Raw genomic sequence first — 16,984 nt, 5'->3', positions numbered from 1 at the left:
AATCAAGCCAGTTGCTATCAAGTCAATTCTAACTCATGGTGACTCCATGTGTTTCAGAGTAGAACTGCTCTCCATAGGGGTTTCATAGCTGTGACCTTTCTGGAACAGATTACCATGACTTTCTTCCAAGGTACCTCTGGGTAGGTTCAAACTGTCAATGTTGTGGCTAGTAGCCCCGCACCTAACCAGGACTCCTACACAAGTTTCTTGTTGTGGTCACATGCCATCGAATCAATTCCAACTCATAGCAACTTTATAGGACAGAGTATAACCTTTATGGGAGCAGATCGCCACGCTGTTGGACTCGAATCGCTGACTTTTGGTTAGCAGTCAAGACCTTTACCATTGCACCACCAGGGTCCCTGTATATAAGCCTGTTGTTGTTGCATACCATTAAGTAGCTCCAACTCATAGCGACACTATAGAACAGAGTAGAAATGCGCCCACAGGGTTTCCTAGGCTGAAATCTTTATGGGAACAAATTGCCATGTTTCTTCTTCCACAGAGCAGCTGCTGGATTTGAACCACTGATTTTTCGATTAGCAGCCAAGTGCTTAACCACTGTGCCACCAGGGCTCCTCTTTATACATGCTTAAAACCCCTTGCCATTGAGCAGATTCCAACTCACAGCAGCGACCCTATATGACAGAATAGAACTGCCTCAATAGGGTTTCCTAGGCTGTAATTGCTACGGAAGCCAACTGCCACATCCTTCTCCTGTGGAGCGGCTGGTGAATTCAAACTGCCAACCTTTTGGTTAGCAGCCTAGCGCTTAACCATTGAGCAACCAGGACTCCTTTTGTACATGCTTCCAAAACCAAAATCCAAACCCAGTGCCATCAAGTCGATTCCGACTCATAGCGACCCTATAAAAAAGACCCTATAGGGTCTCTTAATTCTGAAGTTCCTCTCCTGTGATGCAAATACACTACATGCACAGGTAAACATCTGACCTGTCAAGAGAGATGGGGCATGTGGAACCGGTACTCAGACACTGCTTGGGCCACTGCTTTTGCTGTGAGTAACAAACTGTTTGAGTCTCTGACCCAGTGTTCTTCTCTTAGTATATGTATATGAAACTGAGGCAGGCTAACTTGTTAGCTTGCAAGCAGGATGTTCTCAGTCCCTTCAGAGTTTCAGACTTAACAATTACACGAGGCAAGATATTTTTTCTTGTTAACTCACTCAACAAATATTTACTGAGAGCATACACAACAAAATAGACAAAAATTCCTACCTTCAAGGAGATTATATTCTAGAGAGAGGAAAAAAGCAAAATACAAAATAAATAAGTAAAATATACAGTGTTAGATGATGACAAGTTCTACAGAAATAAAGGGGAGACAGGAAAAGGTAATAAAAATTGTAACAGAGAGCAGAGATTTCTTATTTTATGTTAGGTGATCAAAAAAATTATATTTGAGCAAACACCTTAAGAAGATAAAGAAGTGAGTCACATGAATACCTGGAAGAAGAGCATTCCAGCCAACGGGAAAAGCAAATGCAAAGTCTGTACTTAAGGAAGAGCAAGGAGGCCAGTGTGGGGACAGTGGTGCACCAAATAGTAAAATCTGAGTTCATATTTACTAATGAACACTGAGTGAGAGAGCAGGGAGCAGGACAACAAAACCGTAGCCCATTCTAAGGACTTCGGCTTTTACTCTGAGTTACGTGGGAAGCCCCTGAAAGATTATGAGCAAAAAAGTGATCTTATGTTCTAAAAGAATGACACAGGTACTATTTTGAGAGCAACAATAACAGCAGAGAGACTTGTTAGAAGTTATCTAGGAGGAGAGAGAGAATGGTATTGAACCAGAGTGACTAAAGTAGAAGCGGTAAGAAGTAAACAAATTTCAGATATATTTTGAAGTCAATGGAATAATTTGAAGGATTGGGTAGGGAAGTGAAAGAAAAGAAGAACTAAAGATAACTTCAAGGTATTAAACCAAAAACCAAATCCACTGCCATGGAGTCAAGTCCAACTCATAGCGACCCTACAAGACAGAGTACAATTGCCCCATAGTACAATTGTTTAAAATGAACAGGTGGTAGATTCGAACTGCTGACCTATTGGTTAGTAACTGAGCTCTTAACCACTGCACCAGCAGGGCTCCTCAAGGTATTGGGCCTGAGAAAATACAAAAATGGAGTTACCACTGTAAATGACTGGCTTTCTAACTGAGTTTCTATTACTGACATCCAAAAGAAGTCTGACAAATATAAAAGTATATGCCAGAAATCAGAAATCAGGTAATACAAGTGACAGCCCTAAAATGTGGAAATGACTGAATCAACAATGGGAATTTCGCATCCTGCTATTTTAGGGTGGGAAATCAGCAATCCTTAACAAGAAAAACAGCTGGTAAAATGCCATCTCTTATGAATCAGACTACGTTTATCTACTGCAGATGGAATTGTAGGGTACCTAGTTAAAAAAAAGATGTTGGTTTACCGCCTGCTATGTTGTAGTCTTCGGTAAGGTCCTTCAAGAAAGAAGCACACCTTGGGTGAAGTCTTAATAAAACAGAGGCCCTTTCAGCTTATCCCTACAAATACAAGATGGCTGTTAATCTTGCTACTCACAGGGTTGAAAAATGAACAGCCTTAAACCAAAGTTAGAGCCTTCAATCACACAAAAACTAAGGGCCAGTTAAGGCTGAGATGTGGCAGAAGCCTGATGCTCCAGGCTCCTATCAAGCATCCTAAACAAACAAGATAATTACCCATATTATAAAGAATCATCCAGGATGAAACAGCCCAGCAACAGGGACAAATTAGCTGTGCATCTTTATAACAAATACATGAATGGCTTAGAGGCAAAGGTCGAGATGATGACTGATAAGCTTAGGATTTACTAAGAAACTTCCAACAAGCAAAGGCTTATTATTGCTCACTCCCTAAAGTGACTCTCTGGGCTCTAACACCTCACCAACAGAAAGTGGGCTACTAATGTAGTGCAGTTCGCAGTAAGAGATCTATCCCAATACCCATCTTGGCTGTGACCATGAGAAAAAAAAAAAAAGGAGATCCTCCCTGGTGGCAAAACCAGAGATAGCCATATTGGCTAACCAAAAATCTCATTCTACTGCCAGGGTAAAGAGTTTGTGCCATCCCTGTCCAATGAAATTTGTATATGCCATGGATTAAAAATCTCTGTGGGTTTTTTCCTTTTCTTTTTTTTCCCCCCTTTTCCTATTGAATTTTTGTTGTCCTTATGCTGTTTTTCTTCTAACACTGAAAACTGGCTTTATTAGAATTAGTTATGTTTATCATTTAACTATAAGTTGCTAGAATAACACAATTGAGAGAAATTACCCAGGGATGCTAAAGTCAGATACAGTAATCTACCCAAACTGACTCAAGAGGAAATAGAAAGTCTCAACAGACCCATAACAAGTGAAGAAATTGAATCAGTGATCAAAAACTTCACAACAAAAAAGTCCTAGACCAGATGGCTTCACTGGGGAATCCTACTAAACATTTAGAGAAGAATTGACACCAATACTGTTTAAGCTCTTCCAAAAGTCAGAGAAGAAAGGAATACTCCCTAATTCATTCTGTGAAGCAAACATAATCCTGATACCCAAACCAGAAAAAAAGACCACAAGAAAACTACAGGTCAATATCTCTTATGAATATGGATGCAAAAATCCTCAACAAAATACTACTGAACAGAATCCAACGGCATATTAAAAGAGTCATACACCATGACCAAGTGGGATTTATTCCAGAAATGCAGGGATGGTTCAACATTAGAAAATCAATCAACGTAATACACCACATCAATAAAAAAAAAGGAAAGGAACCACATGACAACCTCTATGGATGCAGAAAAAGCATTTGATAATATCCAACACCCTATCTTGATGAAAAACCTAAAGAAGATTTGAATAGAAGGGACATACCTCAGTATGATTCAGGGCATACAGGAAAGGTCAAAAGCTAACATTATTCTTAATGGAGAAAAACTGAGAGTTTTCCCCTTCAAATCATGAACAAGGCAAGGGTGCCCATTCTCACCACTTCTATTCAATGTTGTGTTAAAAGTCCTAGCCAGAGTAATTAAACCAAACCAAACACATTGCTGTTGAGTCAATTCCAACTCATAGCGACCCTATAGGACAGAGTAGAACTGCCCATAGAGTTTTCAAGGAGCACCTGGTGGATTCGAATGCCAAACTTTTGGTTAGCAGCCATAGCTCTTAACCACTACACCACCAGGGTTTCCAGCAAGAGTAATAAGACAAGAAAAATTTTTAAAAAGGTATCCAGATTGGAAAAGAAGAAAAATTATCTCCATTTGCAAATGATATGACCATATATACAGAAAATCCCACAGTCCACAAGAAAACTTCCAGAACTAATAGAGGAATTTAGCAAAGTTGCAGGGTACAAGGTCAACAAACAAAAATCCGTTGAGTTTCTATACACCAGCAATGAGAAATCTGAAAGGGAAATTAGGGAAACAATTCCATTTATAATAGCATCCAAGAAAAAAAAATACCTGGGAATAAATCTAACCAGGGACATGAAGGACTTATACAATGAAAACTATAAAACACTGCTGAGATTAACGAAGACTTAAATAAATGGAAAGATGTTTCATGTTCATAAATTGAAAGACTTAATATTAAGGTGTCAATACTATCCCCAAAGCAATCTATAGATTCAACATAATCTCAATCAAAATTCCAACAGCCTTCTTTACAGAAATAGAAAAACTAATCCTCAGCTTTATACAGAATGGCCCCAAACAGCTAAAACAATGTTGAAAGAGAAAAACACAGTAGGAGGGTTCATACTTCCTGATTTTACAGCTATGGTAATCAAAGCAGTCTGGTACTGGTGTAACAACAGACACATAGAACAATGGAACGGAATCGAGAGTCCAGAAATGAACCCACACATCTATGATCAACTGATTTGTTACAAGGGTGCTAAGTCCATTCAACGGGGGAAGAAGAGGGTCTTCAATAAATGCTGCTGGGAAAATGGGATTTTTACAATCAAAAAAAAGAAACAAGATCCACACCTAACACCATACACAAAAATAAATCAAAAATGGATTAAGGACCTAAACATGCAAACTAAAACCATAAAATTCTTAGAAGAACAAGCAGGGGCAACGCCATCAGGCCTAGCTTTTAACACTGGATTATAAAATAGCGAAAGACAAAATAAATGGGACCTCATAAAAATTAAAAACTTTTATTTATCAAGACTTTACCAAAAAAGTGAAAAGACAAGCTACCAACTGGGAAAAAAGCTTCAGAAACCATATATCTAACAAGAATCTGATAACCAAAATATGTATAAAACTTCAAGAACAAAAAGACAACCTAATCATGAAATGAGCAAATGACTTGACAGACATTTCACCAAAGAGGACATTCAAATGGCCACCAAACACACGAAAAGATGCTCTTCATCATTAGCCACCAGAGAGATGTAAATCAAAACCAAAATGAGATACCATTTCACTCCCTCTAGGGTAGCTAAGATTAAAAAAATAATAATAATAACAAAATAATGTTGGCGAGTTTGTGGGAAAATTGGAACCCTTATCCATTGCTGGTGATACAGCCCTTGTGGAAAACAGTGTGGCAGTTCCCTCAGAAAACTAAAAAAAGAGCTACCATCTGACCCACCAATTCCACTCCTAAGTATATAGCCAAAAGGCTTGAAAGCAGAGACTCAAAAAGAGACTTGTAAATCAATGTTCATTGCAGCACTATTGACAGTAGCCAAAAGGTGGCAAACAACCTAAATGTCCATTATTAGACAGAGGAATGGATAAACAAAGTGTGCTACATACATATAATGGAATACTACTCAGCCAGTAGGAGAAATGAAGTCTTGATACATGCTACAGTACGGATGAAGCTTGAATACTTTATGCTGAGCAAAATAAGCCAATCACAAAAGTACAAATATTGTATGACCTTGCTTATATGAAAAAGATAAGAAAAAACAAATGTATAGAGACCAAATTTTTTAATGCTTACCAGGGGCAGGAGGAAGTGGTAAAAGGAGGGTTAACGGTGATGGAAAAACCGCATTGATTAAGGGTGGGGTTGTACAGCTGACTACTGTAATTGCTGTCAATAGGTTGAACACCTCTAAAAAGTTTAATTGGAAAAAGTTATGTGACAGATATATTTACGACAATGCTAAAAAAAAAAAAAAAGAGAGAGAGTAGCTGCTGAGGCTGCTTATGCACAACCAAACACATCACGGGGTTTAGTTCCCTAGTTTGGAGGTTTAGGGTCATGATTTCATGGGACATTCCAGTTAACTGGCCTAGTAATGTATTTAGTGCTTCTGTTCTACCTCCTAGTTCATTGCGTAGTGCCTGGGTCTTAAAAGCTTGCAAGCAGCCATCCAGGACACAATTGGTCTCTATCCACCTACAGCAACAGAGGCAGAAGAGTCAGGAATAGGAGAATATGGAATGTGTGGCTGATTGCCTCCATGAACAATTGCCTCCTTTGCCATAAGACCAGAAGAACTGGATGGTTTCTGTCTATCATTACTGAACATTTTGATCAAAGATTCCATAGATGAATCCTGATCAAAAGGGGGAAAATATAGAACAGAATTTCAAATTCTCATGGACTCTATACTTTCTGGAGCCATGAAGGCTAGATGAACTGCTGTAACTATTGCGCTAAGATAATCTTCAAACCTTAAGCCAAAAATATCCCCCGAGGGCACCTTAAAACCAAACAACAGTTTAGCTTAACTAATAAAAAAGGTCTGCATTGAGCATTATGCTCATTTGAGTACTATCTATATGGGATCAAACTTACAACAGCAACTGAAAAGATTAGACAGGAACTTTAGAGGGCAGTGAGCTTATGTTAATGAGGTACTAAGAACTCAGAAAAGGAGGGTGAGAATGGTTAAATAACTCTAAGAAAGTAATCAATGTCACTAAATTAAACATGTAGAAACTGTTGAATTGGTGTGTGTTTTGCTGTATATAGTCTCAACAACAACAAAATAAATAAATTTTAGAGAAAAAAAAAAAAAAACCCAGATGCAGTAACTAAAGTCTTCGAGTTGTCTTCCTTGTGGGGGTAGGGGGTGAGTAGTGAATACATTAGAAGTTGTAAGAGAAATATTTGCATTATATTAGGTGAAGGCACTTTTTCAAGGGTATGTATGTAAGGAAGGACATATATGCATATTGGGAGGATTACACTAAATATCTTTTGGGTATGCTTGCCCAGATACACTTCCCTTTATCATGGCCATTTTTTTCTTTTTCTTTTTCTTTTACTCAACTACCTCACCTTGACTCTCAGTCTACGTGGTTCAGAGGTGGCTAACCACACTTCCTATTCCCAGTTCCAGCAGTTTGCACCTGATCCTATCACCATATGCTGTCCCCTTTGCCACAGTATCAAACATGGAGACATGACCCAATTCAATGAGACAAAATCCTAGGACTTTCGCTGGAACTTTGGATAAAAAACCTCTTCTTTTATTGGGCCTACAAAACTGAAAGAATGTAGGCCTGGGGCCAGCAGAAGACTCCACTTCAGAAAGCCTACTCAGAGTATACCTAACACAAGAGAAAGCCATTGAGCATGTCCTGAGGCCATTACTGGGGCCTTAAAAGGGTACACTTCTGCTCTTCTCAGTGCCCTAAGCTAGCATGAGCAGGATTTTGGTCCCACACAAGTGGAGAGTATTTAATAATCTAGTGAGTATTTTTATTCCCAGTTTGCAGATGAAAAAGCCACAGGAATTAAATAATATGCATTAATTCATAAAACTAATTACTGGTAGCATAGTCTCAACCCTAACCTGGTCTGGCTCCAACATCCATGCTCTTTTCTACTATATCATACTCCCTCTCAGGAAAACGGAGTTTGAAACTCTTCTATGCCTTATAATTATCTATAACCATAATGTAAGGCCTTACATGTCGTAAGTAGTCTATTAACATTTGTAAAGTAACCAAAAAAGGAAGAATCATATTCCCTTCCTTCTCTGCCTCATTCCTACAGCAGCTTGCTCTTGTCTGACACAGAATATGTCTGCATTATTTTTTTAATGTAGGCTACTTTGAAGAACATGTCTATTTCTCTACCATCTCCATTCTCTTTCAAAAACCATGATATTACTGTATACAACACAAGTGTCTCTAAGTCACTTTGATCCTAGAATGTCAGTTCCAGTCACAGGGTAAATTGGGCTCCAAAATACATAAGGAAATCAGAACCTTAGAAAGGGGCCATTACCAAGGTCCAACTACTATATATTTATGAAATACTCAAAATAGAACAACCATATTATCCTATAAGTAAGGGTACTGTTGTTCATGTTAATATTTTAAGATTTTTTAAGAACTACATTAACTTCTAGAAAGTAGCAGCTATTAATAACCAACCAAATCTCTTCAAAATATTATTCTTAAGGGTACGAGGGGTGGGAAGGGGAACAGGATTGGTGAATAAAAGATTCCTGACATTTTCAAGAAATCTACCTAAAAGATCTTAAGTGAGTTTTAACATGGCTGGAACATTTACTAAAACTGTTTCACAAATCAACTTTGGTTTCCCTAAAAGGTGTGGTGTATTGATTCACATCCAGATCAAATACTTGCTGAATTTAATATTTCATTTTTAATATATCCAAAAATGTCTATTTTCTGGCTAAGATTCATTACTTTCTTAGGCCTCTTTACTTTCTCTTCACTTGTAGCAGCTGGCTTTGTCAGGAAAATTTTTTACAAAAGGACAATATTTTATCACGTCACAAAAGTTATAGTATAGGACAACTTCAAGCAGAGAACAAAAGCTAGGCAAGATGCAGACACTGGGCAGTTGTCATGCGTATCTTAGGGCCTCACTTCCAATGAGAACTCATCTCCGCAAAACTGCAAATATTTCAACATGGACCTTTAGAGTCACTCCCAAATAGCTGAAACTGCTGTTAAATCCTGACTACTAAAGGTTTATTATATTTAGACTTTTAACACTTGTTGTTTGCTTTGGGTGAATGGGCTTTAGAGTATGAAAGATCTGAGTTTAAATCCCTGGTATCACTTATTTGGATAGACATAACCTAAAACTGGTTCCTGATCACTAAAATAAAATACAAGCACATAATTCATAGGCTTGTCATGAAAAGAAAAGAAAAAAAAAGTACCTAGCACTTTTAATAAGCACTAAAGAAAGGCTCCCCCATAACAATATATGTGAATCCATGTAATTTACTCATGAACTTTTTCTGAAAGAAATGTTTCTACCTTGGAAGTTAAAATGTTAAGGAGGGGAGGAAAAAGAACCATGCATAACAAATAATTACAATACAATATATAGTATGTGGAAACTCTGGTGGCGTAGTGGTTAAGAGCTATACCTGCTAACGAAAAGGTCAGCAGTTTGAATCCACCAGGCGTCCTTGGAAACTCTCTGGGGTGGTTCTACTATGTCCTATAGGGTCTCTATGAGTCGGAATCAACTTGACGCCAACACGTTTGGTTTTATATATATGTATACACACACACACACACACACATATGCATATGAATGACAATAGGACAAAGAAATTAATCTCCTGTTTTGTAAAAAGTTTCTGTTGTATATAAATCTAGATAAAGATACATACACTTTGTCAAACATAACTGTTTATAAATGGCTGGCACAGTGACCTATCAAGTTATTTGTCATTAACAATTATTTGAGACAACTACATTGTTTAGATTCCCTTAATTACTCTACCATTGCCAATTTATTCAATACATGAAGGTAAAGAAGCCTAAGAAATGGATGGTAGTTAACCACAATTCATAAATTTGGAGTAAATTCAGAATGGATGTAAAATGTAACAATGACTAGATGTGGGACATTGCTAAATCCACTAAACATCACAGACTAAATGATGAAACAAACAAAAAAGGAGATGATTGAAAATGTTTCCTTTGCTCCTAGCAGAGAAAAATTTGCAACACATTAGTGAAAGTTGAAATGATGATTAGCCTGTATAAGAATGTACATAGAAAGCATGTGATTTCTGAAGGAAACATAATTCAAGAGAAAGTCAGGACATCATATAAACATTTTCATGGAGTAAGACATGGTATAGGTGCTAGGGCAGCTACTGACCCCTCTGTTACCAAAATTGAATACTGTTAGTCAAATGTATTTTTTCGCATAATATGAAATTATCAACAGAGCCCCACCAACTGACAAGAGAAGCCTGGGAAATATTCCCACGCTGACGACTTTCAGAGAGAAGAAAGGACAAAGACTACTGCAGTGCTCAACTCCAAAAAGAAAAACCCACCCACTGCCATAGAGTGGATTCCAACTCATAGCGACACCATAGGACAGAGAGAACTGCCCCATAGGGTTTCCGAGGATCGGCTGGTAGATTCAAACTGCCGACCTTTTGGCTAGCAGCCAAACATTTAACTGCTTGACCCACCAGGGATCCCCAAAGAGAAAATATATATCAAAGAAAAGCAACAAGAACCTAGCATTACAGTGGCCAAGGACTAACTCCAACTTTGTGACAATGCAGCTGACTTTGTGGGTAAGCCAAGAATGCTCTTTTGTTCTGCAAACCCCAGGACACAGGGGTCAAAAATAAGAACCTCTGCCTGTATACTAGGATGTAATGCAGTCATCTAACCTTGAATTTAGAAACAAAATTCCTTTTAACAACTTTAAAGGCTGAGTCCTATTTATAGAATCATTAACTGTCTGAAGGGATCACTTAAGTTTTTCCATTAAATTTGCCTGCATTTTATGGAGAAAGTTATATCCTAAATTCACAAAGGTTTCCAGATATACCACTTGTGAATGTCAGGGGTCTACTGAACTTAGTTTTTCTAAGTCTTTACTTCTAACTATATATCATACGTGCTACTTCAATACAGAATAAGCAATTTTAAAAGCAATCTCATCCACAGATATGTAATTTTAGAGATACTTTTCTGACTAACCCAATGTATAGAGCATTTTATATACTAAATTAGTTTAGAATATAAAAGTTTATCCCAAAATGCTACATTTTACTATCATATATACAGCTACAATTAATGAAGTAGCAAGAGTCTCCCCTCCTAAAACCGTTAGTCCTGCTATGTAACAGTTTCTCATCAATTAAAATATTTTACACTAGAAAACTAAGGTCAATTCTTCTATTAAGCTTAATAATAACTAAATAACTGGTATGATTTTATTTACAAGAAAGACAAGGGCGCCATTATTCAAACACTTTTCAACGTTCGTGAACAGTTAACTCTTCTAAAGGTAAGACTCTTCGTTATCAATTACATAAAATTATTGTAGTAACCTTGTCTTCTGCAACTTTAAAAGACTAATAAGTAGAGAGGCTTTCATTTCAAGAAAATTGGCAGTCACTTAGGTCTCAACTGCAGTACTATAAGGTGTTTCTCAAGTATTTGTACTAACAGTACTTAAACATATTTTGTAATTACTTTCTTCAATAAATCAAAGTAGGTTCAAGTTCATCCTTATAATGATGTCACCCTCTATCACTTGCATTCTGATAAGCTCTCTTGAGTGGAAGAGGGAGATACAGAATTCCAGCTAGCATGCTGTAAAACTGCACATTGAAATACGTCACACGGATGGGAAAAAGATATTAAGAATTGCTGACTTAGTCACAAAATCTTTGTTTTACTGTTGAATGAGACAACAAAAACTATCTGGTTCAACCCCTAACTCTTTTACTCAGTTCAGTGCTTGCTTCACTCCACACAATAACTACAGGCTGGTTTGTGCATTTAAACTGTGTTTTTTAAGAATTAGAACCCTATACTTATAAAACACACATTCTGAAATAAGGATATTTATAAAATATTGTACCCTAAAAATACATGGGTATGAGACAAAACACATACAACTAAGAGTTTTGTGTATTATTTAAATATAAGTAATGTAGGAATGTGTAATGTAGTTCAAGGCGAGGAAGGAGGACTAGTTAGATTTAAGGAAATAATATTTAGCTTTTCTATATCACTTATAAGCAAATACTTGTGGTTTACATGAAAGGAATTCAGCACAATCATCTAATAACAGAAGATAATCTAAGGTGTCTTAGTCATCTAGCGCTCCTATAACAGAAATACTACAAGTGGATAGCTTTAACAAAGAGAAGTTTATTCTCATACAGTCCAGTAGGCTAGAAGTCTGAATTTAGGGCCCTGGCTCCAGGGGAAACCTTCTTCTCTCTGTCGGCTCTGGAGGAAGGTCCTTGTCATCAGTCTTCCCTTGGTCTGGGAGCATAGCAGCGCAGGAACCTCAAGTCCAAAGGACACACTGGGCTCCTAGCACTGCTTTCTTGGTGGTATGAGGTTCCCATGTCTCTCTGCTCACTTCTGTCTCTTACATCTCAAAAGAGACTGGCTTAACACACTACCTAATCTTGTAGACCTCATCAATATAACTGCTGCTAATCCATTTTATTACATTGTGATAGGATTTACAACATATATGAAAATCACATAAAATTGTGGACAATCACATAAAATGGTGAACAATCACACAATGCTGAGAATCATGGCCCAACTAAGTTGACAGATGGGGGAGACACAATTCAATCCATGACATAAGGTGAAAGAAAAATAATTCAGGAATCTAGACAAACTGGATATATTTGGGGTTAAGAACAGATAATATGAGATATTTCTAATTATTTGTTTGTATAAATGCAAATATCATTCAATTTAAGTAAACTTGATGTACGTATTTTAATATCCTAAGTCTTAAATTCAGGGGCTTTGAGGATTGTAGAATAAACATATTAACACCAAGTATTAATAAAAAGGAGTCCCTGGGTAGTGAAAATGGTTAAGTGCTCAGCTGCTAGTCAAAAGGTTGGTTCAAACTCATCCAGAGGCACCTCGAGAGACAGGACTGGTGATCTGTTCCCAAAAGGTCACAGCCTGGAATCAACACTATAGAGCAGTTCTACTCTGCACCTACAGGGTCACCATGAGTCAGAATCAACTTGATGGCAACTAACAGCAAAAACATTAATAAAATACATATTAACAAGAGATAAAATTAAAGCTAAATATAGAAATTGAGCACTTTCTAAGTCCAGGCATGATGTTAAGCACCTTACCTAGTATGCCTCATTTATTCTTCATAACAATCTTGTGAGGGAATTTTATCACCACTGTTTTATAGATGAGGAAACTGTGATTTAAACAGATTAAGTAATTTGCCCAAGATCCCACAGAAGAGGAACTGGGGCTGAAACCCAGACTGTCTAAATCCAAAATAGATAGATCTTATTTTTACTATGTACACACTGCTAAAAAAACGGCTGCTGTTGAGTCAACTCCGACTCATACAGGCCCTGCTACCTGACAAGAAATACCTAGACTAAAATTTTCAGTCTTTTAATTACTAATACTAAAGGAGAGGACAGTATCATGCTTACTATGGTAATGAACTATAGGCTGAAAATTAACCACAGTATGATAACTACATGTGAATATCTAAGAAATACAAGTCATACATGACATAAAATTTAAAAACCTGAATATATAGTATCTTAAAAACAGAGAAATCTAAAAACTTTTGTAGAAAGGCACTAAATAAAATCATCTCACCTAGATATTTTGAATTCCAAACAGGAAACTTGAGAAGCCCTTTATTTTGTCAATCATAACAGCAGTCTCATATAAATAAAAAAAAAAAATTTTTTTTTTTTTTTTTTTTTATAACTAGGGTTATATTTGTACTTCTGGAAAACAAAAAAAGTGGGTGATTTCTTGGGTCTGATTCCTTTGTTCTGACTCTAATTTGTCCTCTATTTAGTCTTTTCAAGTTTCCCACCTGGGAACTCCTCTTCTAATTTAGGGTAACTGAGCCTTAAATTCAGGAACTCCTCCACGTTTAGGTTCATGTGCAAATCCCCCAAAAGGAAGACCATAAAAATGTAACAAATGGTAGAGTGTTACAGAAGAAGACGAAGTTTCAGATATTTCCCAAATCATTAACTATGGTGGAATTATTTTTTTAAAAAACCCCGTTGCTATCGAGTCAATCTCTACTCATAGCGACCCTACAGGACAAAGTAGAACTGTCCCATAGGATTTCCAAGGAGCAGCTGGTGTATTTGAACTAATGACTCCTTGGTTAAAAGCCAAGGTCTTAACCACTGGACCACCAGGGCTGGAATTACAGGTGACTTTTCCATCATTTTCTGAACTGATATAAAAGCTTTTAACTTTTATAATCAAAATAAAAATAGGAAAGGAAAGGAGGAAGAAAGGAGAAGAGGGAGGGAGAAGAGAAAACTTTCATTAAAGAGGAGCTTTGATTTAAAAAAAAAGCTAGACATCTTCTTTCCGATTTAGCTGTATCCTCAAAGATTTGGAACTACTACTAAAGCTCCAGAACTATGACCTGCTTGTTCTCCTTAATCTCTCAATAGCATTTTAGGTTATCCATACAAGCATGCTAAAGACAAATGAGGTATAGAAAAATTATAATGAGGCAATCCAGGGAGCTATAAATTCTGAAACACAGCTCTTAATTTTGATATTTCAGAAATTAATTATATAAATGAGGTAGGTATGAAAACCAGATTTAGGGTATACTAAAACTGAAAAGCTGGGTTCAAATAATTAGAGTGCAAGAATTTCCAAGTATCAAAAATTATGAATAGAATACACACATTTGTGAATTCATACCCATTTCTACTTATTCCTTTATTATAAATTAAAGTTCTATATTAAAATATTCTTTTATCAATACCATGAGACAACCTGATAGTTTTCAGTCCTATCAAATTACTTGCTCAAGCCTCTCTAGATAAATAAGTTCAGTCTTCATGAAAAGTCCTACTAAAAAAGTTCACATTTCTAAGTTATTTTCCATTACAGCAATATACTCTTATTCCAAAAAAAATACATAAGATTGATCCAATTTATTATGTTACCAAAATATTACATAATTGATAGTCCCTTGGATCTCTCTCCAAAAGATGTTCACTCAAAAATCTAGTATAAAACTCTATTAACACAGGAGTCCAGTTTTAAAACAAAACTTGTATTACTATAACAAGATCATTAATTTCCTTTTTTCTCATTATCAAAACGCAACTTATCATCTGGGCCTTGATTTACAAAGATGATGACTTCCTGCTTACTTACCAGATTGCTTTGTAATAGCCTCATGGAATTAAATTACGAAGTAGTTTGTAGGAGTACTATTTCCATCTACACACAGAAATAAGCGCCTTACGATAGAAACATATTCACACTGGTTTTCAAACCTGATCATTTCAGTTCCTCTGTTTACTATGTAACTACTGTCATGAAAAAATTATTGCTGTCCAAGTGGTGGATATTCATTGTACAATTCAACTCTTCTGCATTTTTGAAATTTTTAACAGTAAAATACTGGGGAAAAAAACAGGCAAATTTGAAATGTTCACAGACCAGAGTTATATTTAGCTACTAACAGTTGAAGATGCAAGTGTTTTACCTAACAAAAGCCTAAATCATTTCTTCTACATTACAGACATCATCAACTTCGAAATGGTGCAGAGCTGCACTAACTGTAAAAAAAAAAAACTGTACGCTAAATAATTTTAGATGGTGTACAGGTGTCCCCCGCTTTTCGAACATTACCTTTACGCCACTTTGCTTTTACAAGAGACCTACATTACAGTACCTGTCTTCAGTAATCAAAAGAAATCCCAAGAGGATTTTCGTTTTAAAAAAAAGGCGAAAAGCAGAAATAGCGTCCAGCGTTTGTGAGCTATTAAAAAGGCAGTGCGCACCCCAAGCAGCAGGGAGAGTGGCACCCTCAAAGCTCCTTTCGCAGTAACGGCTTGACCAACCTCGTCCTTCAAACTCCTCCACCTTTACTTAAGACCCAGCCATGTTCAGTCAAATGCCTGGTGACTTATAAACGCACCATGCACCTCGAAATCTCACCCAGGACTTGTTCCTTGTACATTTCCTTAACTGTAGGATTCAAGCCTCCGTAAGCACAGTTAATATAAATCCCACTGTTCTGTAGGATTTGAACCCCGGCCCTTCAATCCAGCCATTGCCACCTAAGCTGCCGGGGTTACCATCATCACCACCACTTCGTCTCAGCCTTCCGGCGTGCTCGCTGTCTTCCCGATTCTGGCAAGAGAAACTCCACTGTACGTAATTTCCAATTTATATACCCAATAAAACCCATTGCCGTGGCTGTGTATTTATCATATCATCCTTGCTTTTACTATACGTTAGTGTTAAGTCTTCTGTGCTACTTGGGATGATTTGGTAGGTTATTTTTTGAGCCTTGGAATGCTCAAAGCTTTTTCCCATATAAATTAATGGTAACTGCTTCTTTGCTTTACGCCATTTTGGCTTATGAAAGGTTTCAGAGGGAACGCTTTTCTTTCAGCAGGGGAAACCTGTATATTGACTGCCGTAAGCATCAGAGCAGAAGAAAAAAAGATCTTCACCAAAAGTCTTCACATAAGAAACAAAGAAAAGGTTCAAAGTGTGCCTGTGTACTGTCTTTAATATACTCCCAGTACATTTGGAAACATATTTCCTTTGGCTCACAGTGCTGGAAGAAATGACTTCCTAGATTACAAAAGATACACTTACCCTTTCTTTGCATTCTTCCCACTGAAACGTGTAGCTCTCACAAATCCATGTTCCTCTGAGTCGGAATCGACTCGACAGCACTGGGTTTGGTTTTTGGTAAAGTCCACATAGGCTTACCAGGACTACAAGGCACTAGTGAAGCAACTGTATTTTGCAATACATTTTTGTTTAATCCTGTTTCGTTCCATTGCTTAAAAAGTATTTCTAGTCTTTAATCACTAAAATCTATCCTCTTATTGATTTTACAGCTACACTTTTATATATGGTGACTCCATTAGAGAAACTATCTTAAACTATTTGGAGGAAGGGAAAATAGTACTTCATCTTTAGCGCAGTTTATGTCAAAACGTAAAATCGCTATACGCAGATTCTTAA

The 16,984-nt window shown here is 37.0% G+C and overlaps 1 protein-coding gene across 8 annotated transcripts in view; it reads right to left on the bottom strand.

The window, feature by feature from the left end:
- FER (FER tyrosine kinase) overlaps window positions 1-16,984 on the bottom strand; it is a 477,482-nt gene that overhangs the window by 459,146 nt on the left and 1,352 nt on the right. The window contains exon 1 of one of the 8 annotated variants that reach the window (XM_049857761.1): window positions 16,610-16,813. The exons of the other annotated variants lie outside the window; for them this stretch is intronic. The gene's annotated coding sequence lies outside the window, so the exon portion shown is untranslated. Of the gene's footprint in view, window positions 1-16,609; window positions 16,814-16,984 lie in introns of those variants that run through there. 8 annotated transcript variants of the gene reach the window in all.

The sequence above is a fragment of the Elephas maximus genome, chromosome 2 (assembly GCF_024166365.1).
Source record: "Elephas maximus indicus isolate mEleMax1 chromosome 2, mEleMax1 primary haplotype, whole genome shotgun sequence".
NCBI classification, from domain to species: Eukaryota; Metazoa; Chordata; class Mammalia; order Proboscidea; family Elephantidae; genus Elephas; species Elephas maximus.
Note: the sequence above shows the minus strand (reverse complement) of the source record. Positions and strands in the feature narration are given on the sequence as shown.